The sequence below is a fragment of the Hesperophylax consimilis genome, chromosome 21 (assembly GCF_061612785.1).
Source record: "Hesperophylax consimilis isolate HC1 chromosome 21, BYU_Hcon_1.0, whole genome shotgun sequence".
NCBI classification, from domain to species: domain Eukaryota; kingdom Metazoa; phylum Arthropoda; class Insecta; order Trichoptera; family Limnephilidae; genus Hesperophylax; species Hesperophylax consimilis.
This window is the reverse complement of record NC_142856.1, coordinates 27,692,735-27,711,596: the sequence shown is the minus strand read 5'-3', so window position 1 is coordinate 27,711,596 and position 18,862 is coordinate 27,692,735. Positions and strand designations below refer to the sequence as shown.

Sequence of the window (18,862 nt, the reverse complement as noted above, 5' to 3'; positions counted from 1 at the left end):
ATTTTTTTTCACATCTATAATCGTGTTCTTAAACCTTCTATTTTTATCCCAAAATAATAGGCTTTTAATATTTATCTAAGTATAGACTGAAAAGAAATTTTATTAACTTATTGTTTTACAATTTCAAGATAAAAAACCATCATCGGGACAAATATTTTGAAAAAATTTGAAATTTACCAAATAATATATCTTCTCAATGAATTCTCATATTTGATCAAGAACTTATGAATACATTAACAGGACCACAGTGCCGATTGCCAATGAACAAATAGTATCGGTTCGAGGACTAAAGCCCATTTGGTGGACGTGAAATGTTGTTTATTCTTTGCCGATCTGAAGTCGTTGTCGGGAACGATGAAATTAACGTATATTATGGATAAAACCTTTATCGATGTAATTGCGCTATATGACATGTACTGTTACAGTTCGTTAGCGATCTGCAGTCGTGATCAGGAACTATAGGTTATCGAAATTATTGATATAACTTTATCAATGTGCTTGTGCTATGAGGCCAGGAATCAAAAATTAGTGTATGTGTAAGGCTAGGAATAGATGGAATAAGTGAGGTTAAGTTTGCTAAGGCCAAGATACTTACAAGGGACTCGAGTTTTGTGCGCGTAGCATACGTGAGTATCCGCCATACTACTTTGCTAGTGTTCGTACTCTACGGGTTTGACGTCAGTTGCACGCTACTTGGGTTTCATTCGCATCTACTACTCATTTGGCATAAATGGCGGCTGAACATTATTTGATTGTTTATTTTTTTCTGAAGGGAGAAATATATAAATATTTATATAACTATAATTTACGTAAGAAAGTTTTAAGCGGAGAAGGCGTGGATTAAGGTTGCAAAAAAACGTCATTTTGACATTTAAATTCCTGTGTAGTTCTTTAGCGGTGACGAATACACTACAATGCATATTAATTTCGTTGTGTGAGTGAAACCAAAATCTTTTTTTAAATCGTTGTTTTTGCTTACAAAAATAACAATATGATTATCTTCGTCGCTAGTCACTTGATTTCATAATTCCACGGCTGTACGTGCAAAAATGATCAATTTCAGTATAATTCTGGTAGCGCCGTGTACCAATAGGCGACTTGTAGTATCATCACAAAGAAGAAGAAACCTAGCCTAACCTAACCTAAGATTTAAAAAAATGGTTGAGATATTATTAAATTAAGTAGGTTAAAGAACCTGTTACCACGCTGAAGAGGAGAATATTTCGTTTTTAAGACTTAGAATATTAAATTCTGTCGCATCAAGTTCTGTGCCAACTTCTAAAAACCCAGCGTGAAGTTTTCATGTGAAAATGTACAATTATCTAACATGAAATAAAACTTCCTCTGTAATCCTTTGTCTTGATACTAGATAATTAAATAATTTCATCGCGTGCTCTTGACGGTGCTAGCGTAACAGACAACTCAACTGTAGAGTGTTGAATTCCCTCATGACTAATATATTACCCAACCTTCCTCTTACCCACCTCCCGTCTCCATCGTATTTCCATTTCATCTCTCTTCAGCCTCACAACTTACCCCAAGTATTAAGTATTCCATATTTTTCAAATCAGGTGGTTTGGAGTTTTATGTGGTAGGCACTCAAATAAAAACTTTCTAAAGTTTAATGTTGCTCTATCTGGTTTTCTAATCTAGGCTCTCCTACCAAAATATTAAATATTATGATTCTCCATAAGAAAAAGGATGTAGAAGTATAGAAGAAGAAGAACATTGGAAGAACAGCTGATGATTTTAAAACTTCGTCATTTAGTCAGGACATGTCTAGAATTACAATAAGAAGAAATTGAATTATATTGAATAATTCGGGGTCAGGATGAAATTATAAAGGCGTGAATTTTACATGCTAATAGAATATTACTTTACCAGAATCACACACATATGGAAATACAAATAAACGGAATTACACCCCTACGTAATTTATACATACTGGAATTAGGATACAAAAAAAGAGTAAGGGCGTGCTAGAAAATTTCGTATATAAAAAATAGTAAGAGTGTGCTAGACAAAATTTCATACAAAAAAGAGTAAGAGTGTACTAGACAAATTTCATTAAAAAAAAGTTCGGTTGTTTTAAGACATTTTTTTTGAGGATAAGGAAAAGCGTAACAGCTCATTATTTAAATTTCCTTCCTCTTTCTTATCACCTCTGCTTTCTCACTTCACTCAGTCTTACAACCTACTCGAATACGGGGGGTTTAGGATCATAGGGGCCTAACTACAAAAACCGGTGCTTTGAGTTAAGCATGGTTTCGGTAATGCCGTAATATATTTATTAGTGACATAAAGCTCTATCTCGTACAAACACTGTTTAAGAGATGCAGTTGAGCATACAGTCGGGCATATAAGCATTCCAATCTATATTATAAATATTTTGTTTGTAGATAAGCCCCTGTGAAACTAAACCTCAGAATTAGGAAAGCCATATTACTGGCGTCGGGTAGTTGGTTACTAGCGCAGTATTCACATTAAAAAACTTATTTTTCAATAAGTTTAAAGACTGATCTAAAACTTAAGTCTTATGGTGCCACAAAACATTTCCAAAGTTAAAAAGCAACATAGCCTCTAAAGTTATACTGTTGCAACCCTAGCGTGCCTGTTTCTGGTGAGAAACCGGAAAACATCGTAGGCAATTTCCCCCTATTAGGTAGGGAGAATGTCATATCACCATCTGCGCGATTTTCCCACCGAGTGAGGGATCGTCCACGATCCAAGGGTCCCCCCTTTGCTTAAAATATACCACAGTTTTGCAGATTTATTATTATAAATAAAACTTCGCTGAAATTGTGTGGAAGATTGAAAAATTTATAAATTTAAGCTTTTTGGAAAACAACACACAAACCGGTTTCGCCATGGAATACATTAGTATGGTACATGTAATGCTCTGAACATTACTGATTTCAAATTAAATGTTTAACTATGTAGAATAGAACCACGTGACCATTTTTTTTTGTTTTAACCGTTTATTTTTTAAATAAAAGTGCATAAAAAATTTAATTTAATAAAAATTGCCACGTCCGAGAATCGAAACTCGGTAAACTGCTTGGAAGGCAACTAGGCTGACCATTAACCCACCAACTATTGTAAGAATGGCGACATAAAATCGTTATAATATATATATTTAAAATATAAAGTATTACATACAAAAATCCGAAATAATATTGGTTTATAACTATGTATTTTTATATTTGTTAACTCCTAGGTATAATCATATAATTACGAAATGAATTTTAATAAATTTATTACAACATGGTCCGTTTTTTTAATTTAATTTTTTCCATATCAAAAAAGAACCATTAATTTGTGTCATTTAAGCATAATATCATAAAGTTATGAAAAAACTGATGTTCTCTATTTTTATTTAATGTTGGTCCTATGTTGGTCCTAGATTGGTCATATTTAATTCCTATGTTGGTCCTATGTTGGTCCTAGATTGGTCATATGTTAGTCCTATGTTGGTCCTATGTTGGTCCTATGTTTGTCCTATGTTTGTCCTTAGTAGGTTCAATAAAGAAAAAAAGCATAATATAATAAATATTTTTTTTCATTTTCAACACGAAATTGAAAATTTATCGACCCACCCTTCTGTACATTGATGTTCGCATTCCGCAAGGTCCCAATGGGACCCCTTCCTTTTAATGTAGCGCAATTTAGCTCTACATTTGCATCATCGGTTGATCTTAATGACTCGAATAAATTTGATTGAATCACTTAGATTGCAGCCATTAAACTGCGCGAACCCTGAAACATTAGCGAAAGTGTACCATTAAAAATAAAAATATTCTAAATTGCACCTCGCGGTTTTGCACGGTTCTGTTTTTTAGGTTACCGAATCGTACTGAGCCTTGCGCTGAAATAGATGTGGCTTACTTTTATACTATTTAAATCAGGTTGTGAAGGTATGTCAAAAGTCAAAGTTTTAAACATTTGCAGAGCGTTACCTTTATTACCTATTTTGTAGCTTGAATATTTCGAATAAAAATATTTAACAGTTCGTTTTTAACTAACTAACTAACTAACTAACTAACCATCATGCCGTTTCCCCGCAGGGGTAGGCAGAGAGGACGGACCGCCAAACAACTCGGTCTTGGCACACACTTTTTGCCTCATTCACATTCATACATCGTCTCATACATACTCTTCTATTATTCTGACTCTTGACATTGCCCGACTCGAGTATCTGATTCACTTGATCGTGCCATGTCTTCCTCGGGCGTCCCTGAGTTTTGCTACCATTCGCATTTGCATTATATATCCTCCTTACACTCCTATCTTCGCTCATTCCCTCTACATGCCCAAACCATCTAAGCGTCCCTTTCTTAATCTTACTCATTACGCTTACATCAGCCTTGCACTCTTTGCGGATCTCCACATTCCTCACACGATCATACATGGTTTTACCACACATACGTCTCAGGGATCTCGTTTCAACAGCATTTAATCTACTTTCATCCTTTCTTTGCCAGTTCCATGCCTCACTTCCATACATCAAGGTAGGTACCAGCACTCCATTGTGGACTGCTAACTTCGCTTCTTTGGACAAATTTTTGTTCGCGCCAACTGCGTTCAGTCCTCCATTAAGGGAATTACCTGCATTTACACTTCTTACAAAAGACAGTTTAACAAGTACCTACAGTTTTTAAAGATTTCATGTAGAAAATAATTATAGAATTTTTATATGTTTAAATTAATGTGCATTATTTATTATCGAAGAAGACGATAATACTTATAAATCTTAACGAAAAATGCAACAGAATACGAGAGTAAAATAAAAACAGGTAACGGTCTTAACTGGGAATCGAACCCAGGATCTCTGCCTTACCGGGAAAATGCATTTAACCACTCGGCCATTGGTTAGACAAGTAGAGTTTAGTAATTTTTTTTCTGTGTCATGTTTTCTGTGAAAAAAATAATAATTAATATTTAACAAGATCTAGTATTTTCACAAAAAAATGTAGACAATTTGTCTCGACGCCATCTAGTGAGAGAGTTAGCACTTACAATGCCTTTCTCATATAAAATAAAGTTGGTTGTTTCAGGTGAAAAAATGTAACAAGCAGTAATTGTTGAATGAAACACTAGTATATATTGAATTATTTCGCGGATAAGAGATAAGCCGCCATAGCTCAGTGGTCAGAGCTGTCGACCGGAAATCGAAAGGACACGGGTTCAAGTCCCGTTGGCGTCATGTATCTTTTATCAGGAGATTTTTCAATGTGGATGAATGTTTCAGGCTAATAATTATTGCTTATAAAAATAAGTGTCATGTTTTGTTTAGATTTATTAGTAGGTATGTCTTCTTCTTCAACGATATATTACATTGATGGTTATAATCTTCAAAAGTTATTTAAATGAAAGTTATTCTTATAAACGTAAATATTTATTTTTATTGTGGTAAATATCTAGATTTTAATATAAGCGTGGTATTTTCTCTTTCTAACACCGTTTATATGATATTTATCACCATGATAGTAAGGGAGATACAACGATTTCTATGAGACCATATGAGTTGTTCCCAAAAGCGAACTAATTAATCTTTAACCTTAAAGATAAATACTTCCGAGAAAAAAGGTAACGTTTCATCAAGCCAGCCTCCAAAACTCTGTGCGGTATTTTTTCTTCTATTATCACTAAAATTGGCAAAAGATCTATTCTAAATGATGATGATTTTTTTTATGTATAATATATTTCTCTTTGTGTATATAAATAATGATAAAATAATAATGTGTGAATAATAAAAATCAATTTGTTGTTTCACATTTGCCAGGCGTCCCGTGACGGCTATTTTTGTACATACATTCTCAATTAAGACATGATGTCAAACTATCAAAGTCTCATTAAGTAAAACAAGATGCCATAAACACGATCCAAAACAACAAAAAAGTAATATCTATACGCATCCCTCAATATTTTCTGTAGTATGAGTCTTAATTTTTTTTTTTTTGAGATTGAAATTCATTAATTATGCACATTTTTCCACCTCCCATCATCTTTGAAGTGGCTAAAACACCAGAGATTGATCAAAAGAAAGTTCGTATTATATTCAAAACAGCAGCTGTCACAAAATTCGTATTAAAAAAATCCTTTGTGAAAAGAATATTTTAAATTGCAATACATTGACGTTTGTTATACAAGACACAGGTAGGTTATTATTAAATTCGCCTGGTGTTTGAAGGTTCGACTTCAAAACGAATTGCCTCTTTCAAAAATTCTCCAAAAAATTACTCGGGTTAGGTTATACTATACTTCGTTAGGTAAATAATGAAACGTCGGATCGAGAAGCTTCCGAGGAGCTATAGGGTTTGGAAGAATAGGGGTTGAAGTGGGGAGGGGCGGTCGAAAAAAAATGTTGCATCTCGAAAAATTTCACCCGGCGAAGGGGACCTAACAAAGGACAGCACTCGCCGGAGCATTGAAAGGCTGTGTATCCCTTTCATGAGAACACCTTTAGAACAGAGCCTGCCTTTGAGAATTCCAGTGATTCTAAAACGGTTTTCCTTTTGAAGAATATTGATTTCATTGGTTAAATACCAATATCTTGCAGATCATAACAAACACATTCAACAAATTAACAAATTAATAGTAACTATCTGTGATATTTTGACAGAACCATCTCGCTTGTATTCAATAGAATCCTTTAACGAATGAAATACAATAAATAAATATATTAAAACGTATCACTTTTCAACACAATAAATGAAAATAAAATCAGTGTCGTTTACGTAATATTTCACCAAAATGGCGTTAGTTATTTACAGCGTGTATAAATTATTAATTAAATGGTATTAACCACCCAGGCTTATGAAATATTATGTCAGAAGGTCTGGGCATTACCGCTTTGCAATTAAATCCAAATAAATGGAATGTTTCTAAAGGTATTTGAAATATTCAAAATTTGAATGCAAACATAAAAAAAGTTTGAAAAATGGCTCATTTTACATTTTTTTTAGAATTAAAATTAAAAAATAATATAACTAGGTTATAAAGTTAAAAAAAATATAAAAAATAAAACCCATAGAAATTATTGTATTTGGAAGGAAGAAAAAATAAATATTATGGAGGATAAATAGAGTATAGTAGGATAATTTGTGAGATTTTAAAGTGAAACTAGGGTAATCTGTTTTTTAGTTAACGATTTTCCTAAAATATATTTTTTATTTTTTTATTTTTTTTTTTTTTTTATTGTTTAACTTATAACATTGTTACATTGTACATAAAATAAGTTAAAAATAAGTAATAGTGTAAAACATATGTTGTTGAATTTCTACTCCAATGAAGAGTGCTAGCTCTTGAGCTTGGCGTAGGAGTTATTTGACAATTATTTCATGTTTATATCAGTAATTAACATTATTACAGTACAATAAATATAAACTTAAAAGAGGATTGTGACGTTAATTTTGGTTGAAACATGAATTGAAGTTATAACATTTGATAGGTGATATTAATTTTTTTTAAAGATAAATTTGACCTTCTTTTTGAATAAAATAAAATCTGGTATTTTTTTCACTTCTTCGGGAAGACTATTAAAATATATTATGCCTTTGTAAATGTAGTTATTGTGCATTTGTTGTGTTGAAAATAGAGGAATTTGGATGTTAAAATTATGCCTTAAGGATGAGTTAAATTTAAGTTTTTTTACTACAGTTTCTTTATATATTTGTAATATTGCATCTTTTTTATAGAGGTCTTCAATTTTTGGTACTTCGAAAATTTTGAACAATGATGCTGAAGAGAAAGTTGGTTTTTTTTTCAAAATTACTTTGATAATTAGTTTTTGTACCACTTTAACAGAGCTTAAAAATTTTTCATATGCACCTCCCCACCCAATGATTCCATACTGAAGTAATGATTGGACTAGTGCGTAATAGACTTTTTTCAGGTTGTTTATCTTGAGAACATTTCTTAATCTAATGAATATATAGATACATTTTCTAATGCGTTTAACAAGTTCACATATGTGTCTGTTCCATTTCATATGTTGGTCTACAATTACACCGAGGTATTTTATTTCAGTTGTTTGGTTTAGTATGGTACATGATTCATTACAAACATCTTTGTTACATTTTTTGTTGTGTATTATTATATGAATGTTGGGGTTAGTTTTGAATTTATTTATTGTGAATGGTATATAAACTGTTTTTTTTGCGTTAATTGTAAGTAGATTTGTATCGAACCAGTTTTTTAGGATTTGGATGTCATTATTTGCATTTTCATTTACAATTTTCCAGTCATTACCCTTAATTATGATAATTGTATCATCTGCGTAAGATATAACTGTTCCACTGAGGTTTTGTTTGAAAATATCGTTTACGTACATGATAAAAAGTAAAGGACCCAAAACAGTACCTTGTGGTATCCCAAAATCACTTGTGAGTGGTAGACTAGATGCGTGATTAATTTTTACAACTTGTGTTCTTTGGTGAAGATAACTTTTTAGCCAACTTAATGCTGTGTCATTAAAACCTACGATCTTTAATTTTTGTATTAGTTTGACATGAGATATGCTGTCGAAGGCTTTTTGGAGATCAACAAAAATACCAACACATTTTAATGATTTGTCTAAAGCGTCTTGTATGGTACTAGATAATTTAGCAATGGCGTCTTTTGTGCTTTTGTTTTCCATGAATCCAAACTGATTTTCGTGAATTATATTATTAATCTTTATGAACTGAGTTATTCTTTTTTTGGCAATTTTTTCAAATATTTTTGCAATGTTTGATAGTAAAGAAATAGGGCGGTAATTGGTTGGTTCTTCCGGATTGCCGGTTTTAAATATTGGTATAATTACAGATTGTTTGTACATGGATGGAAAAACTCCGCTTTGAAAACATGTATTGATTATATGAGTTAATGGTTTTGATACTTGTGATTTTATACATTTCAGTGTTTGTATTGTGACCCCATCAAAACCAGGGGCAGAACCTCCTTTCATACCTGTAATAATTTGTTCAATTTCTTCTGGTGTTGTTGGTTGAATTAATTCAAATTTATGCTCATTATTTACTGTAGTATTTGGGTCATTTGGGGTAAGGCCTTGTTGGATTTTTTTAGCGAGGTTTTTTCCTACATTAGCAAAAAAATTGTTAAATACATTTGCGGCTTCTAGAGGTTTATCTTTACAGCAGATTTTTGAATCATTATGATTTACATTGTTGATTGTTTTATTTTTTAAATGTTTTTTATCGACAATTTCATTTATGATGGACCAAATCCTTTTACTGTCATTTCCAGATAATTCAAGTTTTTGTTTGTAGTAGTCATCCTTTGTGTTTTTTATTAGATATGTAAGTTTTTTTTTATAAGCTTTGAAATGTTTTTGTAATGTTATATTTTCCGGTTGTTTTGTATATTGTTTGTAAAGTGTTTCTTTGTGTCTAATTGAGATGATTAATCCGTGAGTTATCCATGGTTTGATTGGCTTTAGTTTCGAAGATGTTTTGTTAGATTTAATATTTCTACAAGCATTTATGTGAAAACTCAGTTTTTTATCAAATATTTTGCAGCATTCTTCTACATCGTTACATTGATATATTTCTTGCCATTCTTTTTCGTTACTTAATATTTTAGTGAGAGAATTTATATTAATACTATAGTTGTATTTATCAGTATTATTAACGGCCGTTGTGGTTGGTAATGAGAGGTTTTGATGTTTGTAGTCATATTTAAATATACATGCAAAATGATCCGTTACAGATGTTTTAATTACCGCAGATGATATATTTTGTATATCTTTGGTGTTTGTGAATATGTGATCGATACAAGATGGTCGTTGTCCGATAATGTTTCTGGTGTATGAATTTATACATGAAATGTAATTTAATTCTGCTAACATATTTAAATAGTTATCTTTATCGTTAGAGGAGTAGTCATTAGCGATATTTAAGTTAATATCTCCGATGAGTATTGTTTTTTTGTTTCTATGATGTTGTAATATTTTTTTTAATTCTTCTATGTATGTGGTTATAGCAGAAGAGTGTGTCCGATAAATAGCAATGATATTAAATGAATAATTCATAAAATTTATCTCCAAGTTTAATAAATTGACATTATTCACCATTATTTCATTTACACTTGTGACAGCGTAAATATTTGATACAAATATGGCGACGCCGCTATTTCTGTTAATTTTATATTTTGTTGCATAGTACGAGTAACCCGGTATATTATAATTAATTTCACTCGATGAATGCGTTTCTGATAGTATTATACAGTCAAGTCTATTTAATTGTTTAATAGTTATTAGAAATTCTTCGAAATTTTTTTCCAAAGATCTAACGTTCATGTGTATTATTATTAGGCTGGCTGTAGGTTTTATATCTATAAAATCGTTTGTATTATTTACCGTGTCAAAAATCCTTTCGTCTATTTTATATGAATTATCTATTGCGTTTATTATAAAGTCGTTCATTTTGAGGTAGTAATAAAATTAACAATAATGTTGGCGCTGGGAATACACTTCACATTTGCAATTATAATATTATATGTGTTTGCTTGTACATTATCACTGCGTGTTAACACTTTGCGGGCGGGCTTTTCGTAATATTTTTTTGAAATATTGTGCATATTATTTAGGTTTTCGTTACACTTGTAATTAATAATATGCATCATTAGTCGTAATCGATGCGATCCCTCGTAATTTTCAGCATTTTGTTTCTATAGTTGCACCTAATACTGTTGGCTGCGTGGTCCGTGGTGTTTTTTTCTCCATATTTAGAATTTTGTCTGGTGCAGTTTACACATGCTGGTACTGTTTTTTCTCTTCCCGGACATTTTGAAAAGATGTGATCGCCCATGCAGTGTGGGCAAATTGGAGGGCTGGTTCGGTGTAGGCATCTTTTAGCCGTATGCATGAACATACAGCAATGAAAACATTGAGTCAGTGGATCGCAATCTTCAATTTTTACTCGTTGAAACTGTATATTTAGTTTACCGAGTGCAAGGAGACTTTTTCGCATTTTGCCACTAGTTTCCATGATGTAGCTAGTGAACTGGCGCTGCTTTTCGTTTATGTTTGTGTTTTTTATCTCCGTTATAAGTGTGATTTTGTTGTCTTCACTTTCCTTGTAAACATCTTCAATTCCTTCGTTCTGGGTAATTATTCCGCAAACTATTTCGTCTTCAGTAAGATTGGATTTTAATCCTTTTATTATTATTTTTGGTCTTTTCTTTTGAATTTCATTTACCACCAAATCGGTATTCAGTTTTTTTATTTCGGCGGTTAAGGTATTTGCATATTCCTTTTTTGGGCATGATATTATTATTTTTTCTTCTTTTGTTTTTCTCAAACCATTTATTCCTATCTTTATGTTGCTTAAATTTATTTCTTTTTTTATTATCTTTTCAATTTCTTCTGCTTTAGCATTATTTTTGGTCGACGAAATGATGATTGAGAATCTCTCTTCTTCTCGAGGAGTGACTTTGGTTGTTGATAATACCTGTGCATAGGATGGTGTTGATGCGCTTTTCATTATTTTTTCAAAGTTTCCCACCAGTTGGTCGTTTTTTTCGATAAGTTTGTCTTGTAGTTGAATTATTTGTTGTTGCATTTTTAATATTTCAGATTTCACTTCATTGTCAAGATCAATAATAATTTTTTCGATATTTGTTTTAGTTTTCGAGTCTTTAACGGTTTGTATTTTTTGAACTTCATTTTTTAGCGTATTTAACAACTCTTCTACCGTCATGAAAGTGTTACGTTGCGGTGTAACGGGAGCGCGAAGACAGTACCGTGCGGGCTGCCGTTACGAGCGTAAGATTAATACTGAATAATACTTTTATATAGTTATTTTTTATATTTTTGTTTTTATCATAAATGCTTCTAATTCCTTCAGGTAATTTATTAAAAAAGTGTTTTCCTTGGTAGGTATGATGGTGCTGGGCAACTGATAATGGCATATTGTAGAACAGACTGTACTAATACATAATATATTTTGTATAGATTTTTCATTGATAAAAAATTTCTGATTCGTAAGAATATATAAATTAATTTCCTAATTTTATTTATTGTATGGCAGATTTGATTTTTCCATTTAAGGTTTAGTATGTAAGAATGTTAATATGTAAGAATGTTATTATGTTAATATTTAAAAATGAAAACACCTGTTGTCATTTAACCGATGTAAACGCATCTTTTATTTCAAACCGGAAAGTTAATCATAACCAGATTACAAAAAGTAAATTTCAACATAAAAATACTTATTGATTAAATTTGTTCAGTTGGCAAAAGTAAATCTTCAACGATTTCTTCTTTGTAATAACTTTTCCTATTTATACATATTTACAACCTTTAAGAAGAAATTTGTTTAATATAACCTCAGGCAATGGATTATACGAGAATAACAAATCAGATGTTTTAAATTGATTCTGAAAAAAATCATTCTTATCCACAGTTAGAGAACACACGGTGTAACGGGTGTTCCAGGCGATTTCTTCGGGACGCTCTTCACAGTCCTTTGGCAGGGCGTATATGAAAACATGATGATACACCCTGTACTGGCACACCCGCCACCCACTGTCAGCACCCACCCAGTAGTGTGTAGGCTCGCAAGACGACAGGAAAATATTATTCACAAATAAAACACCTTTCATTCCAACGCATACTACACGATACAATCATATACAATGTATATCAATACTAACGTACAATGAGGGTAAATCACTACGGTTGAGATATTAAAAAAAGTGTTTTTTTGTCAATATAAAAATAAACGTTACATCCGTAGTACTGTTGACGCAACTATATGCTTTAAGACATGTTCCGGCATTCCTCCACCCAATTGCCTGTTATCCAATTACCTGTCCCTGTCTGACAGGATGGAGTACCTAAATTCAGTGACATCGCAACAATTTATTGAAGTGAAACTTATTTACGCGCGTCATGCATTTTCGAGGACCGGAGTAAAACCGACTCATGACCGTCACGAAAAACCGTGATCATTTGGTGGTGGGGGTACGGGACCACCACCGCTCACCGTTCATTGTCGCTCTCTCACCGTAGTCAATTTTGTCAATTAGTGACAATTCAACACACTTTTAAAAAGTGATATAACGTCATTAGAAATAATTTAAAAAAAATTAAACCTAACCTTCTTAACCCAGTTAATAAAGTTATTGTTTCATCATTTTCCATGACTTTATATATTTTTTTAAATATGTGATGAATTATCATTTTGATGATTTATCCGGTCACACAAAAATATATGTACCTACTTACGTAATAATATATGTAACTAACAAGATAACATACACAGTAAATTCTTATGGGTAGGTATTTAAAAATTAAAGCATTTTTATTTTCTTAGTTTGATTGAGGATTAAACCTTCCTCCCCAGGTAGGGGTTGGGTAGGACCGACATTTATTTCGTATATTAACTGCGGTAATGTCATAAAATTTCAGAGAAATGCACGTACGTCTACATGCGTGTGCGTGGACGTACGTACTATGATTGCCATAGAATGCATTGTCATCGACAACGAGTATATCTGCCGAGTTTCAGCTCGATTGGATGCCGGGAAGTGGGTTAATTTCCACTTTCAGAATTTGTATTTATTCATTCATAAAATAAAATCGAAGAGCAAATATATCTTATTTTTTTAATGATAAACTAATGTTTATAAGACAAGGTTTTATGCATAGCACAAAGGACAACAAACTATTATAAGAAATAATTAGTCGCCTATTGCCTATAATAATTTGTTTTCCTTTGTGCTATGCGTAAAACCGTGTCTTATAAAAATCAGTTTATCATTAAAAGAAAAATAATATTTGAAAGCCAAAATATTTCACCAACAAATGTAGACACAATTAGTCTTTGTGGGAAATTTAGCACTAGCAAAGCCTTTCCTACAAAAATAAAGTTGGTTGTTTACAGGTGATAAAATAAAATAAGCATTAATTGTTGATTGAAGTACTAGTACATATTGAATTATTTAACGTGTTGGAAATAAGCCGACGTGGCTTAGTGGTCCAGAGCATCTGACCTGACATCAGAAGGTGCGGGTTCAATTCCCGTCTGCAGCATTTATTTTTACTCGGGAGATATTTTGAATTTGAATTGATATTTCAGGCGACTAATAATTTGTTGGCAAATATATAAATTTAAAAATTTGTCACAAATTAAAATAAAATGTGAGTATTTACTAGAGATGTATTTTTTTCGTACTAATCAAATTTTAACCTTATCGCTTCCATATAAAACACGCCGAGGTTATCTCCTTACAACTGTATAGCTGTATTAAAATGATTATTGGCCCCATGTTTGAAAAACCTCTTTTGATTTATATCATCTACTGTGGTATACCCTGTTTAATGGATTGTCCATATTAGTAGAGGTTGGGATAACAGATTGAGATGCAAGTAGAACGGTAAGTGTTTCTTCATTGAATTCCGTATTGTCCATTCACCCCTCATAATAATTGATTATTTCCTTAAAAGCCCTAGTGTTCAAGCACTTTCTTTACTTTTTTTTGAGGTTGAGGGGTTCTTTGAAGAAAAAACGTCCGTTTTTTGTAAAAATTCAATGAATAAAAACTCTTCGAGATCACAGCGTGATTAAGGCATCCAATAAATTGTAAAGACTACACTAAAGGCAATCTTAAATAATAATTATATATTTAGGATATAGGTAACATTCTATCTCTTGTATCTCGGGGGTTGTCTCACAAACTTTCTTATTCAATAAAATTTCAGCTTCTTCAAAACACTTGAACTTTTATTGTAAAAGATTTACAAGGGGCTCATATATCTTAATTAGCAGTAGGTCGGAATTATCTGGATCCCGACCTTGAGGTTCTCACCATATGTATTAACTTATTACTCTCTACAGCTAACGCTATCTACGGGTTACCTAATAGACTAATCTAGTACCATCTAGGGGTGAGTTCATACGCTAATATCAAGGATATTACACTATTTTTTAATAATAAATTAAAATAATACACAAATAACTTTGTTTACATCACTTTAATATATATAACATCTACATGTTTCATGAACAATGTTCACCTCATCAGGAGCAAGTATATACAATATATATTAAAGTGATGTAAACAAAAGTATTTGTGTATTATTCTAATAAATAATGAAATCACAAAGTGATAAGCTTTCACTAGAAATTTTCTTCGAAAAATTAATAATAAATATTTGTATACAACACTATGACCAAATTTCATTAAATAACTTTTTAAAAATCTTATTCCCTGCAACGTTCTCAAATGACTTTACTGATAATAACTGTATCTCATTTCGGTATTAACTTTTTTTAAAGTTCAATTTGCTCAAAAGAGCTTAAAGAAAACCGTTTTATAGCAAGTGATTTACACTACTCTTGAAGTTTTACGAGTGAAACCACCCTTAAAAATGCAAACGTGATACGGCTGGCATTATTATCACGTGACGTGACACGTAATAAAGCCTTAAAACCTTCGCAAATAACCCTAAACTTTTATCTCATTATATAAAGCTGCATTTCAGGAAAGCTTCTGCGATACCGGATGCAGATTTCCCGTGTACTGATCCTGTCAAAAGATCAAGTTTTAGCTACGGAGATTACACTCTTTACACAATGAATCCACAACTCGGTTTATTCAAAGTTTCATAATAATAAGTAATACGATATCAAAATTCATTGAATTAGCACTCAAAATGGTAGTTTGGCAGCTTTCTGAAAGGTACATTGTGTTCGGTTAATGTTTCTTTACTCCAAACACTATGTACATATTTTGTGCAAGTTCTGTTCTGTTCTGTTGTCGTTGAAGTAATGCAATGCTATGGTGGAATGGTTTTACAGCTTTTAGATGGCTTTTGAAGCTGAAGTCAAAACTCATCTCAAGTTTAATGATAATTAAATGTTCCTTAAATGTTGTTAAATGGCCGTACCAACAGTCGTTTGGATGCAAGACATTGAAATAGTAATTGCAAACTTATATCGGCGGTTAACTTTTGCAGAGTCTTAGCAACCATTTCAAATAATTCAACGCCGCTTGAGGAAGCTATAAGCCAAAAATGTGTATGTTCTTAGTATACCTTATATCGTAGGTAATAGACATTAAAATCGCTTGACAAACGGAGTCTACAATCTTTCAATTTCAAGCACAAAACGGTTTATTTATTTATTTTGTAAATAATTTTATAAGAAAGCAAAAAAGTGAATCAAGTGAAACTGTCGCAGATAATCTTAGCCATAATACTGTGTTTTTTAAAAGTTGTTTCCTTTAGGCTTTCATACATTTATATTGAAAAAAAAAATTTCTAGCTTACATTTATTTTTTTATTTGAGTAATTTATTATTTTATTTGTATTCTACTAAAGCGAAACGATAGGAAAATCTTTAATTTACCTAAAACATATTTTTTGGTATTCATTATGTACACCAATTCATTATAAAGATTAATCAAAATAGTGATTTAGCATTAAACTTCGCCTTAGTGACCGAACAACGGTAATTTCAAAGATTGAAACTCATTTTAGATATGACATGCTGAGCTTAATAAATGCATTCACATCAAATTTCTAATTGTTAGGACTCACCGATTTAGAGTTAATATCGAAAATAAAACAAGATTTTAAGGCTCTACACAGGAATATCGTTTTCTTTCGCGTATGTGTGAGTGTTTTTCGTATTTTGCTATTCAGATTATTTAAAAACAAAATGCTTGTTTCGTGTTAAGGTACACTTAAACAGCTCTGAGCGAAAGTACTTTGAATGTATAATTCGGAAACGCGGAAAATATTTCGTTTTCTTTTCGCCGAATAACCAGGTTATTTATTGTGCAAATTTATAAACAGCTTTACTCAACGTGTGTTGGGGATGAATTCAAACTATAAATTTCACGTTTTAGGCCTTCTAACCCTTTTTATTTTTAAATCCAATTTAAAGGTCTAAAAACCTGCCTCGTTTTTAAGGGCACTTTAAAATAACTAGCCATCCAAGTTAAATGGTCGTAGTTTTGTTTGTGCTGGAATTTAAAGTTTTTTTTCTTCATTTGGGTGAAACGAAACTGTATTATTATTATTTATTGGATAATTTGTATAGCGCCGCTTTTGTGAGATTACAGTTGATGCAGGTATTACAAAAAATATAAATATTACAAAAATAAAGTGAAGTTAAGTTAAGTAAAATGAAGTATAGGAACAGGTGACACGAAGATAAAAGATGGAGACTCTGCAGCAAGAATCCTAGGTGGTGAAGAAACTGGACAAGCTGCTGCAGCGAAAGAGTCCACCGCGTCCACCAACAGTGCCAGCACGAGGTTCGTCATCCGTCCAGGTATGTGTCTGCTGCTAATAAAGCGCAAGACACACTATCCTCTCACAGATACCAGACTTTGGCAGCACCGCTGTGACGTTCGACGAAGATAGAAGATAGAGACTCTGCAGCAGGAATCCTAGGTGGTGAATGATTACAGTGAACAGATGAACAGTGTAATGATTATCTTGATCTGTTTATCTTTTTATTTTATCTCTTCAGTATGTGCAACTAAAGGTATACTATTTAATCATCGATAAAGATAACAAATTTCGATATTTTAGTGATGTTAAATCTAAAAACCTACTATAAATATTCATAAGTGCACTTATAAATAAATCACTAGCACAAATAATCAATGTGTTTTAAAAAAACCTACGTCAAATCTACTTAAATATTACGTCAAACATCATTCAACTGTTTTTCGATTCGGTATAATACCTAGGAGGTACCTGCATAATGAAATTTCATAATTTTACGTAAAAAATACATGATGTAATAACCCTTTTCATGTCCAGCCAACCCTTACAAAAGGTTTGATAAAAGTTTAACTGATTTGCAAAATTTTATAATATTCTGTTATACCACCTATAATATTATAATCCAATCTAAATAAATGTTCGGACATTCGCGATCGTCCTTAAAAGGGTTGTATAAACATGCTGATCCAAAATAAATAAGCTTTTTCAAAATTTGGAAGCAAAAATTTTGACTAGGAAAGCAGATTTCTGTTGATAAGCCATCACGGAATATTAATACGGTTGTCAATTTTCCGGTAAAAAATGTTTCTTTATAGGCAAATATTTCAGACAGCAATAAATCAACATTTTATCTTTGGAATAACTTATTGAGTAAAACCTCAATTTGTTATATTTAATTATTGAAGACAATTCCCTAAACGAAATTTTGAAACAGAAAACGATACGGTCATACCTAGGACTCAAACCCGTTTTGAACTAACTAACCATCACGCCGTTTCCCCGCAGGGGTAGGCAGAGAGAACGGACCGCCAAACAACTCGGTCTCGGCGCACACTTCTTGCCTCATTCTCATAACATACATACTCTTTTATTATTCTGACTCTTGACATGGCCAGACTCAAGTATCTGATTCACTTGGTCGTGCCATATCTTTCTTAAAACTTCGGCTTATGTTGTTACAGCTGTGTTATTATTAATAAAATCTGCTTACAATGAAAATATTAATAAATTGTTAATACTTTAATAAATATTACATGAAACCCCCTAATCTTTAAATGCATATCTACTTGAATTCCACTTTTGGTGTCCGATAATATATAAAATTTACCCACTTTCCTAGATCTGATCAAGTTAAAACTCCACAGATATATTTGTTGTTGATGACAGTGCATTCTATCAACTTTTGGTGTCAATAACGTGAACACACGAGGACATATACGCATTTCTCTGAAATCGGACAAAATCACAGCAGTTAATATAAGAAATAAATGTCAGTCCTACACGATCATTTAAAACCTTGCCAGATAATTTTAAAAGACTTTTTTAAATAGATTACATTTGAAAAACTTTACAGAATTCAAGTAAAAAGTTAAAAAAACCTTTTTTGTACTTACCAACTAA

The 18,862-nt window shown here is 31.9% G+C and overlaps 1 long non-coding RNA gene and 1 other non-coding gene across 2 annotated transcripts in view; one reads left to right on the top strand and one right to left on the bottom strand.

Annotated features, from left to right (window-relative positions):
- Positions 1 to 18,862, bottom strand: part of LOC149413817 (uncharacterized) — a 344,689-nt gene that overhangs the window by 58,300 nt on the left and 267,527 nt on the right. The window lies entirely within an intron of this gene.
- TRNAS-UGA (transfer RNA serine (anticodon UGA)) lies at positions 13,966 to 14,035 on the top strand. Its single transcript has one exon. It is a non-coding gene; the product is annotated as a tRNA-Ser (tRNA).